At 35.6% G+C, this 27,843-nt stretch overlaps 1 protein-coding gene across 1 annotated transcript in view; it reads right to left on the bottom strand.

Annotated features, from left to right (window-relative positions):
* Positions 1-27,843, bottom strand: part of LOC310898856 (uncharacterized protein) — a 301,549-nt gene that overhangs the window by 20,894 nt on the left and 252,812 nt on the right. Inside the window, exons 8-10 of the mRNA XM_083834434.1 lie at positions 9,270-9,505; positions 7,388-7,551; positions 4,565-4,706 (exon numbers count right to left, since the gene is read on the bottom strand). The gene's annotated coding sequence lies outside the window, so the exon portion shown is untranslated. The remainder of the gene's footprint in view (positions 1-4,564; positions 4,707-7,387; positions 7,552-9,269; positions 9,506-27,843) is intronic.

The following is a 27,843-nucleotide window of genomic DNA, read 5'->3' as shown; positions in this document are numbered from 1 at the left end:
TGTCTAGCCTGGGGTTTTGCAATCTGTTCTCCTGTTTAATATTTCAGTAAATATCACTTTGTTTCACCTAAAGCAAGACAAATTTCAGTCTCCACTGCAACTGATGGTTGCCAGGGGGCGCATACACAGCATCAGGTGTGAGAGAGTGCTAAATCATGAGCCTACGGAATTAATGGCAACATCTAACTTTTTAGCAGATGGAAAATGCTGCAATAAGGCTCTGTACACTGCCTCTTCTCTTAAAGGTTCAGTCTGTTAATGGGACGATATGCTACTGAAATACTTTCAGATCAAGTATGTACCACCACAACCACATCATCTTCACCATTAGTCTCCTTTTCATGCCTAATGTTTCTTAATGGATTTTTAGAGCAAACAGACCCCTTCTGACCATCTACACATTTATGAGACAAAACACTAGAAAATACTGTCATAAATATTACCCTAAATTAACATCACCGGAAGCTATGACAAACTGCAAGAGCTGTATTGATTTCAATGCTAATCTACACAAGTACCAGGTCTAGCATATTGACTTCCACGATGACCAAGTATTTCTAATTTCACCCAGGAGCACTCTAATTTCTAGGATCTGCTCTGTTGGAACTGATATTCTTAATTGTGATTAATGTCCTGTGATATTTTTAGTTCCTGACTCACTTCAATATTTCCTACCATATGGGTGCAAATTATAATTTAAGACTGATTTCTAGGAATATTTGTATATGTATCTTTGATACATATTTTAAAAAAACTGTTCCACCAGTGAAATTTTATCAATGTATGTTCTTGAAAACTACACACTATAATTGAGAAAAACTCTCAAGTACAAGACAAAACACTAATTTTTATTTCAAGTGGGACAATTTTCTCTGAATCTCTGCAAAACTCAAAGATCAATTATGGCATTGTCTTATATTATATTACTATCCGCTTTTGTATCTGCTCTGTAGTCTTCTCACCATACTAGCCACGTTACTAGGCTGAATTACACCATCTACTTAGGTCTTTAAGGGCTACTGAAAATATTTAAGCTAAATTTCCATGGACTTCCAGAATTCCTCAGGCAACTGGGTAATGATGGCCAATGCTTTACATATCAAAGCATTAAAAAGAGTGTGAGAAGGCATGTTCATTCACAGGGACAACGTGAGTGAGCTGCTGAGGAACTTCATGGACTGGACAAGAGAGAGTGGACCTATTTATTCCTGTGTCAGGCTTCATCGTACTGCAAATGTTTAAGTTTACCCTGGGATGAATAAATTATCCAACTTACAGTATATTACAATTGAAAGGGGAGTACCTAATTGCTGGAAAGCAGATGGCCTTACCCTTTTGAGTACGCCTGACAAGAACAAAAAAAATTACTGGCCTGCAGCCATATTCCCATAGGCTGTGATCTTGTCAGATTCCATCAGCCAGGGAAAACTGGATATGATGACTGGTCAGTAATAGAATTTTTCAAGGCCAAAGTGTTGGTTTTTGTTGTTGTTTTGTTTGTTTGTTTTAAAATCAGTCTAACCACATCTGCACACCTTGAAAGGAAAAAGAAAATTCTCACCGTCATTGTTTTTGTACTGGTTTACTGCATTACTTATGGTGCTAGCTTATCCACATCTGTGTTAATTGTCACAAATAATTCAAATTTTCTTGTTTCATTTTTGTTGAAAATACTTTAATTACATTATTTTATTGATAAATAATTAATTGGCAATATAAGAAACTAAGTGAGTCTGAAATGAGAAAATGGATTATCCTGACTTAATGAAAGATAAAGCATCAAAATATGCAAAGTATTCTAGTATGTTTCAGAGCGTCATACTGATATATTAACTATTATGAAAACCAACATCTCCAAACAAATAGCTTTAGAATACGTTGTTCTCTTTATAGCTATGTTAAATTTTTACAATATTGTACGTTATATCAAATGGTCGAGTATTACAGAGGTGAATGATGGCAAATCAAATAATTGAACTTGTAATGTGGAACATAAATGGCTTAGAGTTATAACTACCAAAAATAAAAAACTGTTGAAACAGAAAAAGCTGACATCATCTTTTTTACAAGAAATTCACTTAAGAGAACAAGATGCTATCAGCATAGGAACACCTTGGATAGGAAGCAGTCAGCAAAGTAGCTTTGCACAAAACAAGAGAGTTCTTTCAACAGACTCGGTAATTTATATCTAACAAAAATGTTTTTTTGACTGTTAAATATACATGGAAAGAGCAGTCCAGTTTTAGTTAACATGTATAGACCTAATTCAAATAAAGCATCTTTCACAGTACAGGTTACTATCTAATATTATGACTAGTGTTCCAGTGGAATAGACAGTTTATGGCTGACCTTCCTGGTCTGTGTACATACAACTCTGAACATAGCATGGAAGAGTCCAAAACACAAGGAGAGAGAGAGAGATAGAGAGGGAGAGGGAGAGGGAGAGGGAGAGGGAGGGGGGGAGGGGGAGGGGGAGGGGGAGGGGTTCTTTGGATGAGTTTCTGGCAGAGTTCTCATCTCCAGGGAAAGAGGCAAGCATTTTTCTGACATGCAGTCAATGTTTTATTTTGTTGGAATTAAACTTTGGAGAGGTATTAATTCCTATGCTCAAGACTGAGCAAGCTCATGAAATCTATGACTATGAGCTTTCTCTCTCCTTCCTTGCCCTTCCATGCATACCTCCAACTAGTCCCTATATTTAGTGAAAATGTCCCTTTCCTCCATACAATACAGGTGATGTTGACATAGCTGAATGCTCCGTTATTCAGTACTTGTTGTCTTTCTTTCACAGGTAACTCAGAGATGCTATGACTTTGGCGTATTTGTGCAGCATTAGTGGTCTACAGTCTCCTCCTGGGGCCTAATATATGATTAAAGGTATGGGAGAAGGGGAGACAGAAATCCTTGCCAGTGTTCTTCAAGAGGAGTTGTCAATGCTCCCAACTCCTTGAAATTAATCTGACAGGAAGAACTGGAAATCGCCCAGACAGAGACATCCTTGTGCAGTCTCAGGAAACACAGGAGTACACTGTAGCCTTTGCTGTCAAACACAACTTACTTACACAGGACCACTCATGTGAAGCAACACTCCTTCAGACTAATAATCTTGCTGAAGTCAAATATCCCCCTCCTGGGAAAAAGTATTCTACAACATTAATAGCAGCACCAAAATTAATTCCAAAATCATTCTAGAAGGTTATCTCTAGCATAATCTCTGTGCTATTCTAGCCCTGATTAAGATGTCTTCAGAGAGATGTTCAGAGATTCCCCCAAGTCAATGGGCTGAGGGGGCAGCTCTGTGGGAGTCAAAACCAACTCCAGCACCAAAATCATCCCCCCATTGCAGTGAGCTCCTTCCCCTGTATCTAACATATCTCCTGTCCTGTACTAGATTTGGTGCCCTTCTTTAGCAGAAAGCTGCCCCAATGCGGCAAGTGACATTTTTGTGCTGGTTTAGTATTCTGAAATAGGACATCCCTGGCCAGCACTAGCTGCAGAGAATATACAAGACAAGGAGCACAAACCTGGGGCCAAGGTCAAGAAGGATTGTGGGGTGAGTCAGAAGCTAGAGAAGCTTAGGCTCTAACTGCAGTTGTGCAGCTGGAGGCACAGATTCTGAGGATGTGCCAGAAAATTGCAGACAGAAAAAGGAGAGATGGGGAGGTGGAAGGATTTTTCTGGTCTGGTGCCTGCTTGTCCATTGAACACTGTATTTTCCCCCTCTGTATTATTTTCCTGAAATTTAATCATATACTACACAAGGAAATTATGTAGAAAATCTGCAAGGTGAATAACGTGCTATACTATGGTGAGAATTATACCATGAAATTTTTGGGAGCTAAAGCCCAACAGATATGCATAAATTTCCATTTAACAGTTTTAAAATGTCCTTGGTCATCAGTCCAATAGAATTAATGTTTTTATATGTTCCTTCTTGCTACATTTAATAGATTTTTCCCCTTCCCATTTAAAATATATAAGTACACACAGAGAATAAAAATAATTATACATTTCTAGAGTAAGCTGTCCTTTTCTTATTCTCTGCATTAGAAGTCAACTTAGCTAAATAACTTTGCACAGACACTGCTAGGTCCTGGCATTAGCTGATAGTTTTTGCTAAATAACATTAGATTGTGTTATGCTGTCCCGATAATATGTCAGGAGTGATGACATTAATGGGCCACAATGCCCTTCAAATTCATTTTATAAATATTTTTAACAGCAGTGAGGCAATTCTGCTGAGCACCGGCTAATAAAATATTTCATTATTTCAGGATATAACTGGTATCTTAGCTGGCCAAGTAAGCAACTTCAGTTTTAAAAAACATTTATCAGTAGCACGTTCAGCTGGTATTATCTTTTTCATGCCCAGGCTACATAGTGACTGCACTTTAAAGTGTAAAGGACCTGCCACAGGCTTTTTAAGAACTGTATCTGCAATTCCAGCACGTGCTACACCCACATTTTAAGCATCCTTAGGGGGCTGAGTCAGCAGCTCAGAAAGGAGAAAATACATCTTCCTTGCTTTCATGAACATATTTTTGTGGGCCCCTTTTACCCTCACCTTGCATATTGGGAGTGGTGCCAGGTTCCCCTCTGAACAGTCGATTTAGCTGATCTATGTTCTTCTACAAGCAGTGATTCCTTGCCAGCCAAAATACCAACACCAAGACGGTAGTCACATCCTTGAGAAACAGTGATGAAATCTGAGGCAGAAAAAGACTTGAAGAGATTTTTTTGTTTAGTTTTAAGCAAGGTACTTTTCATGTATTACAGTTCACCGTGAAAAGAAAAGAAAATAGAATTAAGAAGATTCCAGCTACTAAAAATGAAGATAGGGTGGTGAGACACTGGAACAGGCTGCCCAGAAAAGCTGGGGATGCCCCATCTCCGAAGGTGTTCAAGACAAGGTTGGATGTGCACCTGGACAACCTGATCTAGTAGTGGATGGCATTCCTGTCCATGACAGGGAGTCCTAATTAGATGATCTTAAAGGTCCCTTCCAACCTAAGCCATTCTATGATTCTATGAAGATGGCAATTTGATATGACACACATTTCTATTTCTACCCTTTGAGACAAATGACTTCCTCCAAAGTTCACATTGAACAACCATTTACACTGTTTACGTACAAGCATGCAATCATTCCAAACTCTAAAGAAGGAAACTCAAGACATAGATTTATCTCCTTGATAAATTCTGTGCAGGAGAAGATATATCACAGCCTTGCCCACAAGCAGATGTCACTGCACTCAAACACATCTAGCAATATGAATATAAACATGCAGGTTATCAGTCTGGCATACTATAGCCTGAAATCAGGTTTGTGGTTTAACTAATCACGGGTACTGACAGAGGCTCCTAATGAGCTGTTTATATTGAGCACAAACACATTATACTGGAGGAAAATTGCAGTTTGTAAATACCAGCTGAGGTTCAGACAAATAACTAACATTTCAGAAAATCAAGTTTTACTTTGAGTACTGATTAGTTATGTTTACTAACATCGTGACTGAAAATCATCATAACATTTCAATCATCCACATTCATATAATAGCTATTGCAGATTAAAAAGTTCTTTTTTGAGTTCTAAAAATTGGAAGAGGGTAAATTTTATAAAAATGTATTTATAAATACTCAGTTAAATAAAAGCAATACATCCACTTCAGTAGAATTTCTAAAGTGTTTTATTTATTTCCTACGAGTAATCAGGTTAGCAAAATTTGGTTTGTGATAAGCTTGACAGAAAAAAAAAATCACATCATATGAATACTCATATAACAAATCCTAGTTATAAAAGTAATCAATTTTTAAAGTCCTTTGTGGATTTAAGAGTCTTCCTTCTTGGGAAAGGAAATAGTTCCATGGCTGTTTTCATGGGGGGAAAATGTGAAGAACTGGTCCTGAGAAGATAATAATTGAAATATATTCTTAAATTTTAACAGATTTTTTTTTTTAATTACAAAGTAGTATTCTTTAAAAAAAAAAAATTGTGCAGATTAGCTGAATGCTATATTGCCTTTACCAACGGGTTCTTTAAATTTGCTGCCTATTCAGGGAGGGATCTCATCAATGTCTATAAATACCCGAAGGGAAGGAATAAACATGACTGAGCCAGGTTCTTTTCAGTGGTGATCACTGAGAAGACGAGAGAAAATAGGCACAAACTGGAACACAGGAGTTTCTTCCTGAACACCAGGAAGCACTTCACTGTGCAGGTGACAGAGCACTGGAACCAGTTACCTAGAGAGGCTGTGAAGTCTCCCTCCCTGGAGATCTTCAAAAGGTGTCTGGACATGGTCCTGGGCAACCTTCTCTGGGTAGGGGGGTTGGACCTCCAGAAGTCCTTTCCAGCCTCAAACATTGCATGATTCATTGTGAATTATTGTAAAACAACTGTCTTGCTTAAAAACACACATGGAGTTAGGGAAAGAGAAAGCTAGGTCTGCTCTTCATCTAAGTGTGCAGTATGAAGTGAACTTTCAAGGGGCTACTCGTTCCATCTGAGAGTTTAAATCACTACACATACCTGTATGCCAAAACCATGCCAAGTGTACTGGCATTTGCCTAGTGCCTATGCAGTGGGGAGCTAGACCTGTGCCAGGTGGGCAGCTAGCACTGGTCTGCTCTTGGTTAAGTCCTTTCTGAATTAGGAACTCAAAAGGCGATTTGACTCATGTGAATCACACTTGTCTCTCTAGTACACTCTTGATTCAACATAGCTTTCCATATTTATGTATCAGTGTGCCAATAAGAGATTCATACTTAAATAGTAAAATAAATCTACATCTAATAGCCTTGAAATTACAGAAGGGAGAAATGTTCTTCTAATACTAAAATATTATCTTTGCAGCTTTCTAAGCATCTGTAGACTCCATTCACCCATAAAATTCAGTACCTTCTAGAATGAGATGAACAGCTGCTCCACATATACAATCCTTTTAGAAAAAGGGTCTAAAAATAACATATGGCTATTGAGATAAGTTTAAATAGAAGACTGTAAATGTAACTGAATTTGTCCAGGACACAGAGACACATACACCCAAGACTTCAATCCAGCAAATCAAGACAATCAACAGTCCACTATAAACAATGGACGCTTTGTAGAAGAGATTTCAGCATCAAGCAGAAGAATGGGAACATATTATTGCCCCAAATGTTTTAACAAACTATTTCTATGGAACAAACTAGTATTTTAAATTTGAACCTAGAAGTGAATTATCAAGGCTGATCTCTGCTTCTTCAAAGACAGAAGCATATGAAGACATATTTCTGCCAGCAAAGTCTTAGTAACAAATTAGAGAGATATCTCCACAGTAAGGTTCTATAGTGAGCCATGAAAATGAAAAGTTCAGTGAATTATACCCAGGTCAAGCCCATGCATTACCTTCTGAGGACAAAGCATGATGCTGAAATGCTGTGCATCGGCTGATCATTCAGAGTAAAGAATTTAATAGATGAACTTTGATCTAGTGCCACACTTTTCAAAAGCAGACTGTCAACACTGTTTCACCACAATTTCATCAGTGCTATTCATGTCATTTAGTAAGCCTAAAAATAACATAGAATGATACAGCATTTTTAAGCATGCATTAATAACAGAAACTTAACAAACACATTTAATAAAAGACATAAAGCATTTGCAGAAAATAATTTTAATTCAGTAGTTGAAATATAATTTTAGACCAACATGCTGACAGATGTCCAAAATGTGTTACCTAAATCCACATGTAGATGGTGCTAAACTAGCAGTCTTTGTTTTTACCCATGCTTAAACCCATCGGGCGCTTAAGGCACCCATCACCTCAAAAAATCGTTGCATATTTGTGCTTACTTTCCATGAGTATCTTTAGGGAAGAAAAAAAAAAAAAGCTAAAAACAGCTTTGAAAACTATAAAATGGAGGACAAATAAACAAGAAATATTACATCATTATACACATATGTTAATATGTGCGTATTTTCGTATTCCTTGTTCCTGCATAAATTAAGAGTCCCAAATCTCTAAAGTGAATTTATTAACTTGAAACATAAAGAATTAAAGAATTAAACAGGGTGGTTTTACAGATAAAATGATAAAAAATTGAAAAGAGTAAAGTCCTGATAACTCTGTTTCACTGACTAAATGGAGAAAAATTTAAATCAAGTGACAAGGTGCAGATGAAAATTCTTTACAGCCACTTAGGGTACCAAATTATAATAAAAAGTAGCTTTATATATATAAATAATTTTTATATATATGTATATATATAAAACCACTTAGATATTATAATATGAAAACACCACATCCACTTATTTAAACATACCTTACAATTGTGATAAAGACAAGCTTACCTTTTTGGAATGAAGTAATCTCCCTCTTCTCTCAGCAAAGTCAGCAACAAGGATTACCTCTGCTTTCAATGAAAGCAAGTCTTGTATTCGTAAAGAAACCCTTGCTACACAGAGTTTTATAGTTATCAAGCCAGGCTAGGGCTCAGCAGACAATGTAGTAATACAAAGATGTGGAGAGTCACCAGACTACCTACAGGGTAGTAAGTGGGTCCCTGGGGCAGCTGACTCCCCACTTCAGGGGTCCAAGCCATAAGAGCAAGAGAAGTTCAACTACCAGTGAGGAGACCACAAGAGAGTGAGGATAGCTGGTGCTTACTCTTGGTAATCAGCTCCAGCAAGCTGTACTGAATCACTGCCAGCCTGGTCATGTTAAGGGTATGTTTTATAAGTCAACGGGAATGTCTGCAAGGAAACAACTTTTTAGATTTGCCCTGAAGTGTTTTTGTTTGTTTGTTTTTGTTTTGTTTTCTCTTTTGAAAAAAAAATATTATTTTAAGATGATGCAAATAAAGACTTAATGGGATTTAGTTTCAAAAAGCACTTAATTGCCATTGAAGTCAGTGGTAGTGCACTTTTTCTTGGCATTTTGTTTGAATTCCAGGTGCCAAACTGCCTTTAAAAGTCTGGTCTTAAACAACTAAGTACAATGTCATGTTGCTTAAAATAAATGTCATTGTGGTTATTTGAAAACTACTCTTACTAGGACTCATTGCATGGACCATACTTTCTTTTCCTTGAGGAGCTCAAACCATCTGGAATGCCAAAAGCCTTCTCAGCTCAGTGCACCTTAAATCCACATTGAAATTCTCCATACAACCCTAGGCTGTGACTACAACAAGCAAGCAAGAGGAAGTAATAATGGCTTTTCTTTTGGGGAAGAAAGACAAACGAGAAACTCTCAAGGTGTGCATTTGTATCCTCATAGTAGATACGCTACCTCAGGAGAAGACCATCACTCTGGAGACAGAAACAATCAATCTTCATCTTATTTGGAGCAAGTTACTTAATGTTCTGTCAGAAGTGGCATATAGGTATCAAGAAGATGGGACCAAGACAGGCCACAGAGCCATCTGCTGTCTCTCCTCCTTCATATGGCAGACTCATGAAACCTAATTTCTCTCATCATCTCTATCAGATCATTCTGCATTCTTGACCTCTCCAACCTCCTAGTCCCTGAAAAAAAAAAAAGAAAAAAAAAGTTAAAAGTTATAGTCTTTTATAATCAAGTACCATTTCTTTTGTAAGCTTATTATTTTTAATGAACCAGCTGTAACATTTCATAACATCTAGAAAAGCTGTTTGATTCAGACTCTCTTACCAAACCATGCTTTAGGTTATTTGGAACAAAGGTCTTGTTTCAAGGTCATTTTACTTTCAATTAAGTAAAACCATAGATAGAGAGTTAGAGGTAAGTCACATTCCAATTCAGCCAGCAAAGAATTGCAACAAATGAAATTCCCTAACCCAAACTTCTTAAGAAAACTACATAACCCCTTTACTAGGATATAGCCTGAGGTATAAGACTATAGCTTTGGCTTTCATTTCACATACACTGAAACAGAATGTGGTTAAATACATGTTCTGGAGCCTCGGGTATTTGTTCTTAGATTACTTTGTGATAAGCTCGGTATTTTTGATGCAAATGAGTTTGCACCAACATTTACCCTTTCCAGCCTTAAACGAAACAGCAGGACTCATGAGGACAGAAACAAAAACTTTGCAAATGTTAAAGGAATAAAGCATCTGGCAGAGCCTTTTAACGTGCTGGAGAAGAACATATCCCACTGGACATCACCATTTTGTTGTTGGAAAAAGATTTTATTGTTATTATTATTTCTTCTTCTAAAGCATTTCATAGACTGTAGACACACACTGTTTTAGTAGGGAAGAACTATGTCCTATTCTAATATACAGTTAAATATCATAATTTTAAAAGAGGTGAAGACAAATTATATTTTCTTAACCTACTTACAGACAATTTCCTCCAAATAAAGATTTCCCTCCTTCACATGAAAGCAGAAATCAAATTCTTTTCATCTACTACTTCCTGTTGTTCTCCTCAAAACCCTTACCTGTGGTCTGTGCGATCCACAATAATGGGCAGTATGGATGCCAGAGAATGTAGGCACACCCGTTTGAGACTCCAAAGAACATTCCTTGAAAAGACAAAGTTGCGAAGGTGTACCTGTTGGTGGAACTGACCTTCATCCTCTGGACCAAATTTCTGGACAAGAGTACTTTGAGCTCAGAAGGACATTTTGGGGAATAAATAAATAAATAAACTTGTTATTTAAAGGCGGTTAAAAAATTTAAAGATGTGAAATTGCATACAAAGTGAATTTCTAACTCACACACAGAAGAAGTGCAGATGTACAAAAGAACAATTTTAACTGCTGGGATAGAGAGGCTAAAATCCAGACACCCAGCTCCAGGGCCTTTAAGCTATCGCTCACTATGACTCCAGCCCTGACAAAGCCCTGGCAAGCTACTGCTTAAAATGAGGAGTAACGAAGGAAACTGGGGCTGTGCATCAGTGCAGAAAGAAAAAGAAAGAATAGCAAACTGTGAGGGGAGTGAAGGAGAGAATTGAGTATCTACATATGATAGAGAGAATTAACATGACAACCACAAGAGCACAGCAAACTATACAAATGAATTATGCTGACATCTGCACAAATTTTCCAATCCTTTATAGACACAAATGGAAGTTTCCTGAAAAACTAATGGGAAAGTACTAGAAATGAAAGAAGAGACAAGCTGGGTTTTTAATTTTTTATCATTATTAATCTATTGATCATCTGTTTTTCCACCTATTTCAAAAATACCGCACACACCTCTGACAGAAAAAAAATCACCCAAAACCAGAGGAGAAAATTCTGTCTTACCTCTGTCAAGGGTACATGTAGGTACCCTTTACTTCTGCCTAGGTTTTACAAGTTGCGAAGTCTGGCTGCAGGTTTCTTTTTCATTGTGATGGCCAAGGGACTTTTAAATGCATTAGCCAGAAACCAAAAGAATTTCACTCTCATTTGGTATGAGTGAAATAGAAAACAAATTATAAATAACTTAGTTTTTGTTAACTCATCAAAAAGTGAGCTAAAATTTTCTTTTAGAAGCACTAGAAATCATATCACATGTTTTTCTGGAGTTTGGAAAACAAGTTTCTTTGTCATTTCACGGCACAGATCTATATCAGATAAGATACAACATCTCAGGTTATTTTATAGAAGGATTCGATTCTGTGTTCCAGGAATCAGCTGGAGTGGAAAGGAAATGAATAGGACAGTTAAGGCTTTGTTTGGAGCATGTACCCCAGGTGATAGAGATATGTGGAGCATCCACCACCATTTATTTCAGAGGCCGTGTCAAACGCTTACTATTCATTTTGTTTAGGTGATCAAATTTTATATGTATGTTTGGGGGGGGGGGGGGGGAAGCAAATTTTGCATGCATAATTCATAACGAGTTCTTAATTCTACAAAATTGTATGCATGTAAGTCATGTACCACTGGACTAGAGCTGGCTTAAATATTTGAATGCATTTTAAATACAATTTAGGATAAAGAGAGTACTGGGAAACACAACTGTTGGAGAGCTTCTATTTCAAAGAGAAAAAATCTTTTCCATAATATCTTAACCAAACTGTTATCAAGATATTTATCAAATGTAGCTGTTGACTGTTTACCTTTCCTCATAATAATTGAGTGATTAAGCATGGTGAAATTACAGTTAATTTTGGATCTCACCATGTTTCACAAACAGAATTCTGAACTATGGCTAAGCTTTTGTGTTTCAGAATTTCTAAAAGGAGTAATGTTATGTAACCAAAATGATTATCATTTACAAATTTTACAAGATAAGAATAAAAAATTGAAATCAGTAGGGAAAAAAAGGCCACCATGATAAAATAGAAAGGTACAAAAATTAAATTTTGATTCTTTTATACTTCTCATCATTACAATTTCATTCTTAATTCTGATGTGATTATCTTGCCTGTTGCAAAAACACTTGGTCAATATGGTTTGAAAAGACAACTTGTGGTCATACTGAATGTGCCGCAAAATTAATATATTGAATTACTCCGTCAAATTGTCACCATTTCTACTAGGACATTTGTGGAAAATAGAAAAATATCAGGTAAAATTTTCCAAACCTTTTGGACTATTGTGTCAAAGAGCTCCAGTGTCTGAAGTTGCAAGAGTAAAGAGCTCAGTTTACTTTGGGAGAATGATGACATTTTACTGCTCAGATGAAACTCCCCTAATGAACAAAGGAGGAGGATGGTTTCACATCAAGTCTCTGGTGATAACTCAGCTGAAACTACTGGTGCTGACTCTTCTGACTGGAGAAAATCAGGATCATTCCCAGAGGCCAAATCTGCCTAGAACTAGCACGGAGGGTTGGCACTTGGCACCTGCACTTATTGTGAAGTGTCAGAATCATACAGCACATGCTGGTAGTGGCCATCTGTTATGTATATTGATATCCCAGTGAAGGTCGGTGTCGGGAACAGGCCTGGTTTTCAGCCCTGTGATTTGAGTGACAGAACAAGACTCATCTTCCATGCCTCTCCAGATCGTGAGCAGTTTTTACTTTGTGAAATTGCGCATAACTTCTGTTCTCCTGTGTATGTGGAGATGTCTTGATATGTGCTGGTCTGTCTGCATTAAACAAGAAAAACAGTATCTAAACAATGTATTGAGAATATAAATCATCTATACTGTTAAATTTATATTTAGTGCTTTACTTGCTATCTATCACAACTCTGTATGGAATAAAATGTTCCTAATACACACAGCCCTTCTTTTCAATGCTTTTGTTGTTGTTGTTTTCAATTGTGCAGGGATATTTTGAATCTTGTAATCATTAGTCTGTTTTCCCATTCATATATCCCTCTCATATATCTTCATGCTTAACAGCAATGAATGCTGTGATAAAGAAGAAACATTTTAAAATTTGATTTCTGTTTTACAATTTCTATTGTTCTACTCTCCCAGTCAAAATATTGATTGCCTTAATCTTTTTCTTAAAATAAATAAATAAATGATCACAGATAAGCTGTTTTCTTTTATTATTTAAAAGTATTACTTTTACTTCATCTTATTTTTCATAATTTATTATCTATATATATAAAGTGTAATGAAATGAGTTAGAATGAATTAGCAATCTCTAATCCTATGTTTAGTACAAACTCTCCGTATCACTCACTTTACTGTTTTCCCATCTGTGACAAAAGACCAATACTGGGTACTTAATGTTGGGCATTTTACATTCAGTAGCCTATAATGAACAAAGGGGGACACACCATATGTATGGAGACAAGAATCCCAATTTGTTTTTAAAGCAGCTGATAGCCCAAATAATCTAACTGGAAAAAAGCCTTATTAATCTTATTAATAATGTATAATTAATGTATTAATTAATTAATGTATATCTATGTGCATTAAATTATTAAAGTATATACATAAAATATAATTTAAGAGAGAACCTACTAGTACCTACCACTATTGCCTGGTGTCATGCTCACTCCTCAAGTGCCCTCCTGGCCCCAAGGTCAACAGCATCAGCCTTCCTTGGGGAGGACATGAGTAGAGGGGTTGCTGCCAACTGCCACAGTCCCAAGAGCCTCTGGGTGGGTGGAGTGTTGTGGCAAGTTACTGCCTCCTCTTTTTCAGGTTTTCTTGACCTTTTTTACATGGTTCCTCCTACTGGCATGTTTCTTTGTCCCTGGTGCCCAGGCGAGATCTGAAAGCTGTCCTAGTCTCCCTAGCCCACCAGTACCTACCAAGCTGCTGCTGGTTACATGTGTGTGACAAAAATCATATTTACTCAGAAGTTTAGTAAGCTGTCTGCAGCCCAATAAATATGTTTTGTTTTGTTTTGTCAGGTATGTATGGCATGTGTGGATTATGGAGACAGAAGAAAATTCCCATTTGTATGAAGCAGAATACATGCTGAGCACTGGAGCAGTAAAAAATAGTTATTTCTATCAAGGTATTTTTATTGAATTAAATAAAGAAAGAAACCATATATCTCTCAGAATCCTGGAGATGTTTTGGACCTTGTGGTCCACAAGACATTTTTTTTCCCTCATATATATATTTAAAGTTAAAACTAAGTTTTCAGTCTTTGTATTTACTCCTTTGACTATATTTCCTTCTCCTTTCCCCTAATAAAGATGAACAGCTATGGCTAGATTCAAATTTAGGGCCAACCATCTATAGACTTCATATTCTTAGAAGCAGAAACAGGGAAAAAAAAATATTTTGGGGGGACTTACATGTCAAGTCCTCTCCAGAACAGGGGACCAAAATGTGTCTTTACTCTGAATAACAAAAATAATGTCTTCTTTGAGGACTTTTCATTTGAGTTTTGTACTAAGAAAAAGAAAGAAAACGTATCTTCCCATTTCCAAGACTTAGAAAGTAATGCTAACCTTGTGGCAGACAAATAGTATCAGAAGCATTCCCACAGTATTAGCACTAGATTAAAATAGATTTCTAATAGATTCTTCAGTTTAGCAGATCAGATTAATTTAGTAGAACGTTTCATGGCTTCCAGTATCTTTGTAGGACCTTTCTACTTTCATTAACTGTAGCAAAGATTTGTTCTTATATAAGATTTTTACATTAGCAAAAATAATCATTAACATCAATTTTGATTGCAAGTGAATTTCAAAAGTTACATTTTTGAGAACGAAGTTTTAAATTCTCATGTCAACTACTGATGTTCTTGGGGGCATTGATCCGAAAAGGAAATTGAAAAAAACATAGCATTTACTTACATTATCAATCTAATCAAGCAACATAAAACACATTCTGAATTTTAAGGACTATGTACTCTTTAATTTAGAAAATAAAATTGCAAAGTATACTGAATGTATTCTAGAAGTGATTTTACAAAATACCATTAAACTTTTCAAAATTTAATTATTCATCAACCAATCACTGCTTTCCTCTACCTATTACACAAATGTAACTTTTGGCTTATTTATAACTTTTCCAGAACCACAGAACATTCTTTTTTGTTAATTTTACCAGTAATACTATTGTTAATATTATTATTCTTAATTCTGTTATGAACTAAGAATTTACTATTCCTAAAAAGTAAGAGGAAAAGCACTTGGTCTGATCAAAAGTTAATCTGGCTGGTGTCTTAGCTTTGACAGTTATTATTCATGACTACCTAAGTAAGAATATGAGGACAGAACAAGAACAATACAGTCAACAAATATTATTCTGTCCCCTAAAATGCTACAGTCCAGGGGACTTCCCTCAAACACTTAAAAGTGTTTCTCTAGTGTTTAGTGACCCTCAGCTGGGTTTATCCTTTCAAGAAACTGTTTTGATTTCAAACTTACGTTCGCTTTTAACGCTCACAGCATTCTGCGCAAAAACTTCTACAGCTTAATTGCTCATTACATGAAGAATTAGATGCTTGTATCGAACATGTTCTCTGCTAGTTTCTTTTGATGAATTCTGGTCATATCTCCCAAAGCTATGTAAAATGTTCCCATAAATTAAGACTTAACAAACCATATTTCCTTTTAATATTTTAGTGAAGGTGGCTACTGCTGCATTTTCAAGTAGGAAGAAATACAAAAGTGTCTGCCTTACTTACCAGAGGAACAACTTGTAAATATTAAATGAAAGAAAGAACAACATCTCTAGGTTTTCAAGTTCTCAAACACTTTTACCAGAAATGTTAAATATTATGTGTATACATACAGAATATAAACAAAAGTCATCACCATTAGTTTATAACTATGACAGTATCTTTACACAAATTCCTATTTCATAACTTTACACAGGGCCCCACCAGTCTGACCTATGTGCCTCTTAGTCCACAGGAAAATTCACAAACTTTTGTTTCATAAAAACTATATGCTAAATCATGCTTTTAAAAATAGTGTTATACTTGGAAAGATGACATGTCACAAAAATTAGAAGGAAAATGGTGACAAAATCCCCACAGAAACTTATGATGCATTTTTATTTTGCTGTAAAGAAGATCAACTCTTTTTTTAATGAAATATTGAAGATGAAATGTCAAAATAAATGTCAGTGAGAAGCAGACTACTATGGTTACTTATAGAGAGGCACATTCAACATGTCCTAATGTTTTATTCTACAAATATGATCACGACTTTCATAGCAATCACTGGTTGAGTACTGATTTTTATATCAATTATCTAAGCATGTGTAATTTTCAGTTTGTTTTGAACATATTCCTTACCCGCCACATCATATAAATTTGCACAGTGCTTTCACTAGAAATCATCTTTATTTGCCACTCCATTCAGAATAATCAGACATTCTTTCCCAATTTCAAAATTTCCCTCGTACATCAGCTCTAACCACTTTTTTTTTTTTTTTTTTTTTTCCAGCAGCTCTCTGGACTAAATATCAGCTGTATCTGTCTAGCTCCATTCCTTCTGTAAAAGGCAGCAATCAAAATCAGACACATCTCAAAGGTTATTGCAAGAGTTTGACAAAAATTTTGTCTGGTGAGTAAGACACTTTAATTTCTTTTCCCCAAAAAGTATCTAATTGTGCATGTTCACTTTTCTTTTTTTTTTGACCATTTCCAATTTGGCAGAAAAATTCAAATTTTTCCTTCTTGATTTTATTTCTGTTTGCCAAAATAAAGTGCAGTCTAATCTACATGGTGTCCTGCTTAACACCACCTGCCTGAATTGACTTTCCTTCATTTCCTTTTTTTCCTAAGCAAAAGTTTCATTTCTGATTTCTGTGTGGAAAATATATTTTGCAAAAGCTTTGTAAGGACTGTAAAGGACTGTAAAGAAATGATAAGTAATGGAGCTGAAAGCACCAACCAAATTGAAAATGAGAATCTTGATGTTAGAAAGAGGGAGATGAGACCAGATAGAGAAGAGCTCAGAAAGACAATTGTTGGTAAGACCTCTTGCACTAGAAGCTTTGCCTAAGAGAGTGTTGCATAAAAATGTCAGGTTTTAGTAGCAAATATATCTCTGAATCACTACGAATATTAAGAAAGGAACCTGAAATACTTTGCTTCTTCATCAAGCAAAACTAACACCCCTCCCTCACTCAAATCCTCATAGAAATTAGGAGCCTTCCCTGTAGGAAAGAGAAAGGGAAAAGGAGAGGGAGGGGGAAAGGGATTTACAGATGCAGTTTGGTGGATCCAGATACAGAATCTGTGCTGTATTTTACTTTTTTCATAACAGTTTCAAATTTTGGTGAAACAGATTGCAGGCAATTGGGTTGAGCTAAACAGATGTTTAAATTGGACACATATGCCTAAAGTGTTTAAGGTATCTCTCTTTAAAGTTACAGACATGTCTAAGAAATTTTATGGATCATGACTTAATGATAGTCTCTCACTTTCAATGAAGTCAGTAAGAACACAATAATAAGATCAACAGGCACTGCTAATATTCACTGCCCCATTTTCTTTTTTCTTTTTTTTTTTTGAATGACATGCTGTACAATGCGTCCCACCTATATCCTGTCCAAGAGTGCAGATATAATCATATATGCATAGAAATAATTACAAATTCATGCCTTCTGCTTAGATAGTCAGAAATCTGAAGGGGAAATGTTACCACTAATATGGTTTAAAACTCGCTTGGTCTGATTTTTGTCAAGTTTGAATCCTATTACTTCAAGTGATTATTAATTAGCATTGTAAGTAGCAATAATCCTTGCATAAATAAACAAAATGCAGCTGTGTGTGATCCTCTGAAATACATCAACTCCCCTGAATTATATCCTCTGGCATCATGTATGTTATTAACTTTGATTTTTTGTTGTTAAACCACTCATCGTAATTTATTTTATACTACCACTATGCTGCCAACCATCATGAAACAAGTCCTTTCCACATACAGCAGTTGTGGAGATGTTTCCTTCAAATATTTATTATTTACATAAAAGTTGTCCCTCCAGGATGTTGCTGTAATCAATATCTAAGGCTGTACATGAATATATGAAAAAAACTTTGCCCAGAGTAGCTTACATCTTGAACAGACAAATAGGTAAATGCAGGAAAAAGTTGTCATCAATAGCCTCCTTTAACAGATCAGGCTGAGGTGCAGAAGTGTAAAACTGTAAACTGAATCAACCAAGGACTGAGGTTTGATTCTTGTTCAAGACTTCAGCACCATCCAAACCTTTAACCACAATTTTTTTTCTTTTTTTCTTTTTTTCTTTTTTTCTTTTCCCTCCAGTTCCATTCTAAGAAACTGATCAACCATTTCAGACTCATTGTCCTGTCAAAGTAGTGCTGTTCTTTGGAGCCCAGGTGGAGCCACTAGACAAAGAACACTATCTTCTTAGGAACTGGAAGGAGAGCAGTCACTGTACTAATCACGTTTTCCTTTGTACACTGCTTTTTGCTGGTGATGGTGCAAATTCAACAGGTTTTTACAAAAGCTAACTTCTTAACACAATCACTCTCAACTTTGAAAGCATTGCATTCACCTTCCTTTTTACTCTCTCACTATTTAAGTCTCCTCTCTTCCTATTTGCACAGTCTTCCTGTTTGCAAAATCAGATGCAAATGACATCAAGTTCCTTTATGAATGCACATTAGCCTCTCTTTTAAGACTGATAATGAAGACCCGTTCTTTGGGTCACCAGATTCCAGAGCAAATAATGGTAAAAATGCTGAAGAAATTATTTGGAGGAAAAAAAAAAAAAAACACTTTCTCATATGCATACACACTCGCATATATGTACATACATACATGCTATTATATCATTTTTCTCACTATATTTTATGTAATACTGATTCTGTGCTAAAACAAGAAAATATAATTGCAAGACTGTGATATAAAACTTTCATATTTTGATTAGCGACTGTGATTAACAGATTCAAGTGTAGCTTTCCTGAGGCTTAATATGCTTTAACTAAGTTGTTCCCTGCATTTTGTTGTTCTGTGACTTAAATATAGAGGGTAACTAACAAGTAGTTCTGGGTGTGCATGTGTGAATCAGAGGGAAATCCATACACTTTAGAGATCATGAAATTGTAAACGTAGTGAACATATTTATTTAAACAATTACTATATTAACCATCAACATTGAGAGTGACACATATTAGGAGCTAAACAATTAGTAGGAGACTTTTGAAAATATTATATTAATGACTATGCAAAATAACTGGATTTTGCCTTTATAAATCACTTGAAATTTACATTTCAGTCACCAGCTCTGCTGTATAATACCTGAAAGACAGTTCAGATTTGTAGTGTAAATGTAAAGTGCTTTTTGTTTAAATTTTAACTACATTTTTTACACTACATATCACAGAACAAGGAAAGACAGGCTTATGAGCAGACTGAGAAAGGCAAAATTTTTACAGTATAATACAGCATGAAAACGTCACTAATTTTTTTGTTTGCTAAGTGGAAAATGACTGTTTCATTTCAAATTCAAATGAGTGTGTTATGTTTTTGTTTCCTTGGTGGCATAAGAGAAACAAATAAATAGGAAAAAAAAAAAAGTGCTTCCTATGGATTGCCCCAGGCATTTTATTTTGCGTGTGTTGCTGCTGCACAGTTTCTGGCCATTTGAAAAGTGTGTGGCCGTGCTGGACAGGTGCATGGCCAGAATGCACACCTGCAATGCTTGTGCTTCCTCCTGCAGCCCACAACCCCATGAGCAAATTCTCTGTGCATATTGTCAGCTCTGCCTGCTGGTGGAAGGTGAAACTGTTTATAAAGCATTCACAGAGAAGAAGATGTAAAAATTCCTAAAATTGGTGATCTAAACTTTCTAAGTAGGCTAATTTATTTCAGTAAAACAAGGATATCACGAGGAAATTAATACCTGTTATTTGTTCTTGTTCTGTTTAAGTAATGGCTTCAAAGTTAAAGCACTACCAAGTTGTCTTATTACTATGGATTTTTAATGTGACTTGGATAATAGTATAAATCTAAAATTATATAAGCAACCACCTTTACATGCAAGTCATTAGAAGGGACTTTAAGTGTATTGCTTTTTCGATTAGGGATGAAATTTATTATGCTTATGTGATAAGTTCCACAAGAGTCTCTGTGGATTTAAGCTGGAAAAAGGAATAATCAGACACTTAAATCTCAGAATCTGACTCGCAGCATTCATATAGGACAGATATCACTGACTGTTATTAATTAAGAACCCTGACTTTTTGGAGTGGTTCCAGTTTGGAAGTCATTCTCCTAAGGAGCACTAATGAGGTCCCAATTATCCTGCTGTGGGGCAAGTGTGAGTAATGGAGTCACACAGTCTCTAGCTTCATGCAGTCCGCTGGGTGTGGGCTTTTCCCTGTGAATTGCTTAATGAACTGTTTGACCTTGACTAAATCTTCTTTTTATACTATGAGGGGCAGACAGAAAGGTTCAGGTAAAAGTTTCCATCCTGACAGCCATGCACCAAATTAAAAGGATAACAAAAACTAAAAAGAAAACAAAACAAAACAAAAATCAAAAAAGGCAGAACAAAAGATAAAAATGAACACCTATTCTTCTTTGATGGTCAATCATTTCTTCATTTTTGTCTTAGATTTTTTACAAAAAATAAAAAAATAAAATAAAAACCTTCCCCAAATCTGTTATTTAATGCACTTAGCTGTGAATTAGTAACGATCCAGAGAGCCTGATCATTATCTTGCATCTGTATCTAAAGTTTTGTAGCTATTCACGTTTTGAACTTTCTCACATGTATACAATATCCCTTTTTTAGCTGACCCTGCAATGTTATATTTGGTTAGAGAAGATTACCTTTGTGTAAATGATCACATTTTCAGAGACTTCAAGATGGAAGACTGAAAAGACAGTAGGCCAAAGAGAAACTGTATTGTATTATCCATTTCACTACAAAATCAGATATACTCCCCTACAAAATATTTTCACTAAGAATTTTTCTCACTTTTCCCCAAACAAAGTTGCTCAGAACTTAAATAGTTCATTCTGTGTGCACGTGTACACACACACCCCGATTATCTTACTTTACTCCTGTAAATTTAAGCAACTCTCAGGCTAAGGTAATTTTTTGAACTTTGAATAAGATCATGAGGAGACAAAGAAATAAAAATTGTGTATTGAAAATTACTTTGGTATAAACTATATAGAGACTATTATATATAGAGAGACTATATATATATAGTATATATATATAGTATATATATATAGTATATATATATATATATATAGTATATATATATATAGAGAGAGAGACTATATATAAATAATATAGAGACTATTATAACAGAATTTTAAAAACAATAACCAACCATATGGATTTTGTTCTGATACCATTCTTCAAAATATGGTTAAAATGTTTTTCTCTTGCATATTTCCTGCTATTATTCCAATGCTAGCAGTGAATGTGATAATCTGTTTCTTGCTAGTCATTCATCTCCAAAAGCATCTCATGTGACATAGAAAGGCTCAAAACAGTAGAAATTGGTGAGCAAAGTCTTGTGAAACACCTACCTTCACATTTTAAATTGCCTCATACAGAAGCCAAAATTCACAATATTTTTGGTTCTCTTTATTCTTTTATCAGTAAAAATGAAGCCACTGTAAAAATATTAATGATAAATTTAATGTATTAGTCAAAAGTTATTAAAGGCAAAATAACATTACAATGTACAAGAACAATCTATTTTATTAGTTATATGCACCAGGTGTGTAATGGCACTGGGGACAATGGAGATCTCAAAATCCCAGGGCCAATTTATCTGAGCTCCTTGTTTTTCCTAATCTGCTGCACAGCCTTACATTGCTGTCTCTCCTGCTGCCATAACCAATGTTTTGAAAGGCTTCAGAGGGAATCTCAGGCAAACTGGCCCAGGAAGATAATCTGTTGCTAGCTTCCAAACTCAGATATAGATTTTTTGTATCATTGGTATGTCAGGAGAAAAAAGACCCCTTAGTGGTACAAGTAGTACTTGAAGCTTGGAAGAGACTGTTCTGGAGCTGCGTGAGTTTCATATAATAGCTTTTAATTTTGCTCACAACTTTTCTGAAATACATGCAAACCTGATTCATTAAAAAATAAATTGTCTGATTTCAAAGTAATATGTCATTATTAGGGAAAAAAATAAAACAACTAATGAACTAAGAAATCATCGTGTTGCATTTTATGGCATGTAGATATCTAAATACCAGTGAGATAACAAAAAGCTGAGGATTGAATGAACAAACCTGCACTTGTACAACAGCTTTGATATGTGCTGGAAAATTTGGGGGAAATACTGACAGAACTGATCCCAGTGTACTGGTATTTTGTATTGGTATATTGGGTTACTTCTAGAGCACAGCAACAGCTTTCATAACCCAGAGAGAAGGAAGGCATATCTCCAGAGTGGTCAATTTTAGCTAATACTTCAAATTATCATCATTTTGATAGAAAGCCATAGAGATGATGCCTTTCTTAAAGGCATCAAATACTCAAAGCACTTTTATACCTCTTAAGATCTACATCTTGGTGTACTCTGCTGATGAAGATAATGAATAGTCTCAAACCCTGTCAAAACAACTGCACTTCTAGTCTTTACATGGAAAGAGCAGGGGAAAAAAATCAATTTTAATTTTCTAAATTATAGAATCAAACCTGTAAACGAATGTTAAGCAAGAGTGATTTCTTTATAACTGTACAGTCTTCAGGAGTGTGCTTTTACAAAAGCTAAGAAGTTAAGGAAGTTTTCCCTATGTATTTACTGTAAACCAGTCAGAAATGTGTTCAATTCCACGACTGGTTGCTTCCTTTCCACCTTTCCTGCCCTGATGTATGTAACAGTATCTAAAATATCTTAGTTTTTGTAAGCAAAAGCAGGAGAGGTCGAAGGAAACTGTTAGGTGGTAGGAAAGGTACTCCTAGCAGCAGGGCTCAGCAGTACCAGGTAAGAAAGTGACAGACTATAGGAAGAGAGAGAGAGCAGGAGGAGGAGAAGGATGCAGAGAACTGTAACACTTTTTAAGCCCAATATTATTAAATACAGTCACCTTAGTCATTGGTAGTTACATTGCTTTCCCCAAGTACAACAGAAATATATGATTTCCAAATAAAGTTTTTACTCTCAACTGATTTTTGCTGTTGTTGCTTACTAACAAAACTGTTAATATTTTATTGAACTTGTTTAGACTTAGACTGCATGCTAACACTTCAGATCCACATGAAAATACCTTTTATGTCACTCATGCAAGAACTTTGAAACCAGGTGACTCTTTTCATGTGAACTAAAGGAAAGATTACACGATTTCTTGAACAGGAGCATCCAGCATGAGAGAGAATATTTTTCCAGAGTCCTACCATATAGGAAGTTAACCTGGAAAGAGAGACTTTCAGGTCACTGTTCTTGCTTGTGCAGGGAAAATGAATAAATAAATAAATAAATAATGCAATTTAAAATCAGGAAAAAAAAAATCTGTAACATGGATCTCATTCTTTTATGCTGATCTGTATGTGCAGAAGGGAACTCTGCAGTTTGAGCAGGAGATGCCTATCTGCAGCCTTGTTTCACAACCAGCTCATCTCTTGAGAGTCAGAATTTCCCCCTTCTCTCCTATCTTATTGTTTAGGCATCAGTATTTTGTTGTTCAGTATACTGGATTTTTAGACTGTGCTTCTAACAAAGCCAACTCATCCAATATAAGGAGGCTGAGCCTGTAACTCTAGATTTGGGATTCTGCCCTGCTGGACTGCTGTAAATAGCTCTCTTACATGCGTCTGAGTCCTGTCCAGTTGGATAACATAGTGTAAAGCTGACTGTATCCAGAGAATGGGGATTCAGCTGATAACAAAGGTTGAGTCATAAGAGAAAAGTCACTCATTTTCAGGGTCAAAACAAAATGGCAGGTCAGGTATTTGCTTTTAAAACTCAAAAATACTGGCAAGAAAGTGCCTCTATAGCTGACTTGGCTAGTCAGCCAAGTTTCATTAAGCATTTCAGTCTAACTAGTATTTCATTGTTCAAAGGATTCGACTGTCAATGAACATCAAGAGCCATTATATCAGCCAGCCCCAATTCTGTGCAATCAGACCATGGAAGCAGAAGGAGGTCAAACTCTTCATTCTCAGTGTCTTACCAGTACTTTTTCTAGCTACACATCTTCCATTTTTCTATGAGGAGTGTCCCTGCTATGTATTTTTAGGGTGATGTTGTGCACGCCGACACCTGTGCAGTGCAGTGAGCAGGGGCACCAGTGGATGCTTTTCGGGCTGCACTTGGCTCAGCATTTCCCTCAGCATGCAGGAGGGAAGCAGCATTTGTGGGAAAGCTGCTGAAGCTTCCTCTCAAAGAAGCACGGGAGTAAATTTGACATCTTGACTATTGGGTGGCACAGAGGGATGAAAACACCATATCAGTAAATGAATTAAATTTAAGGAAGATACTTATGCTTAACCATTTTACTTACTACTTTTACTCAGCTAAACACCAAGTTACTTAAGGCATTGAAGGTATCTAAAATGGACTTCATACGTTAAGCAAAGCTGAGGATGCTGCCTGATTTGATTACTAGGCATGTTCAATTAGTGGTTTGACCAGTTGATGTAGTTCAATAATTATTCATTCGTTAAAATACTGACTCAATTTAAATAGTAAATTTGATTAGACAATTGCATTGGCTAATTCCTAGTAGTTTAGTATAGTTTCTGGCTATTCAACCTTACCAATATCACTGTTGTATTTTATTATTTTTATTTTTTACTAACACTAATACACCTCATAAAAGTAACAGGGCTCCACAGTATTTTTAAGTGAGCAATATAAAGAGAAAGGGCTTGAAAAGGTAGATAAGTGAAATGACTCACATAGCTCCTCTAAAATTTAGTCTTTGTTGCTCAACCAAGAACCTTTCTGGCCTGAAGACAGGACCTCACAGAGGTACAGGACAGAAGCTTTAACCTGTTTCCCATTCCCTAGCCAGGGATACTCATTCTCTCAAACTTTACAACATTCTGAGAAAGAAAATATCCCAGAGTCCTGAATTTAGTATTTACATCAGAAAATAGCTTCTGTATTTTGTGTCAAGCAACAATAAATAAGTCTACAGACAGTTCAGTGTTCATGCAATGTACATCCATTTTTTAAAACAAAATGCAAAGGTTTTCACTAATTAGATCTTAACATCTGTTTAGAAAAATATACAATGCCACATATATATTAGTAAAAGTTTTATAAGCATTTTGTGCATTTCCACTCACTTGATAACAAAAACAATTTTCTCTTCTTCTTTATATTCTGAGGACATATCTACCAAAATTGTGAACTAGTAAATCAGAGTTTATTCGGGTTTTGATTGAACACAGTATTTGCTTATGCATCTGTATACATCTTGCTATGTTTGTACTGCTTTACTTTAAAGGTCTAATACTCTGTAGATTCATCCCTTGGTATTCACATGGCAAAGTGCAGCTTCTATTTGCACCTGAATAAATGTGAGACAGTGAGCTGATTATTTCTGACAGTCAGTAAAGTGAGAAGCAAACATACTGACAGAAATCCACGTGCAGCACTAAGAAATGAAGAGGAGCAAAAGGTAACCTGCCTGACTCCATTATAAAAAGATAGCCAGTCAAGGTACTTTTAACATAATAAGCAAAAAGTATTAAATTAAAATGTTACTATCAAAAAGCCACATGATCAAATATGTCAAATAAATCAAATGTTCATAGCAAATAAAAATTACATTGTGAACCAGTATTTTTAAAGTATGCATGCAACTGCTTCATGAAGTGACAGTGGAAAATACCACTTAATACAGAATATCTGTTAGTACAAAAGTGGAATTTTATTCTAATGTTCTTTTTTTAAAGTGATAAAAATAAAAATATCTTTCTGTTTCTGCACGCATATTCCTCTGTTTACAGTAGCTTGTTTAAAAGGACTCACTCTGTAAATGTGAAGCTTACTCACTCATCAAAGCCGCATGTTTTGCATTTATGAAAAATACTTCTCACTGCAGTATTACCAGTTATGGCAATTTTGAAACACTGAGAAAATGTAGCTAAAAAGCATGCTCTTTGCTTTGACTTAGGGAAAAAAAAATAAACATAAAAAAGTAAAATCCATGCTGTGTTTGTTTCTATCTCTGATAGCTTATAATGCATTTTAACCACAGGAGTCTTTCCATCATGTATTAATTATGGTCTACAGATAAAATCATTATCATTATGTAATGAAAAATGTGAGTATATTACTTTTAATATCATGTGCAGTAGAAATTCAGTAAAAGTCATGCAATTTTTATATCGGCATTTCTTGTTATCAGATTTGCTCCTACCTGCTGTGGACAATATTTGGCATTTCTTTTTCCTTCATGACAAATAGAGATTTACAGAAAGGTCTCTCAAAATAGTCATGCATCACTCTTGTGTATATTAGTGAATGCCATGCCAGCTCTCCACAGATGATCTCTCGCTGCCTCCGCAGTCTTTTCGCATGTAAGAGCCCTGGAATTTCTATTTGTGCTCAATTGCTCTACTTGAGTGGATAAAACTGCTTGGCAAGCAGTGCTCAGTTAAGCATTTCTAGAGGTTTTCCTAAATAAAACTCCCTTTCTTCAAAGGGTCTGTAGAAAACATTGAGTGCAACTTTTCCAGCGAATATATTCTAAATGTAAATTGATATATCTGTCTATGATTTTTGAAAATCCCCTGCTTAAAAATTTGCCTTGATTTTCCAATGTTAAGAATCTATGAAGATTCTCTGATTAGAAAGGGCTCAATGCATTTACTGAGAGACTGAAAACTTAACTTTGATGTTGGTGAACATTTCCCAGTAGATGCAGGACAAACATTGATCAAATATCAGCATTGTGACATCTTCTGTGAAATGTACTTTGATACCACCAGAAAAGATACTATGTGGAGATGGTAGCACAAAAGAGATTATGTAGGAAGGCTATCTCTAGTAGGCAGGACACATTCAGAAATGAGGCAAGGAGGCTCGTCTGTTGGTCTGTACACTCTCAGAATAGCCATAAAACACTGCAAAATTGCCAGAAGTGTAGATTAGTCCATAAGCATATACCCTCTTTCTACAAAAGTATGTGGTGATGGACAAGATAAGAAAATAATAGGGGAAAGACTTGCAGGGTGGGTAGGACTAGATAATTCAGGGCATCCTACATTCCCTTTCCTCCTCTCAAGTAGGAAAAAGGAAGTATCTGTAAACCATCAGTGTTGCCAGGTCTCAAATAATTTATAGTAATCTGAGGATATAAATTGAAACATTATCTCAGATTATGTTTCTGTAAGGAGAGGATCTCCTGAATTACATACTTTGCCACCTTTAAGCTTGCTAGAAGTTGATCTTCTTGTTCCATATTTTGATATATTCATATATGAATGCGCATTGGTACACCATACAACAGAAATAGTCACATATTCATATGAGATTGAGAACCAGACTTTCTTCAATAAGCATGAGAGAAAAATCAAGGCTCTGTATGACCTAACAAGTAAAATTTAGAATAAACCAACAAATCCTGGACAACAAACATTTGCCTGTATTATACTTCTAAAGAATTCCTT

The sequence above is a fragment of the Anser anser genome (genome assembly GCF_964211835.1).
Source record: "Anser anser genome assembly, chromosome: 4".
Lineage (NCBI taxonomy): Eukaryota > Metazoa > Chordata > Aves > Anseriformes > Anatidae > Anser > Anser anser.
The sequence above is the reverse complement of the archived record's forward strand: the minus strand, read 5'-3'. Positions and strand labels throughout refer to the sequence as shown.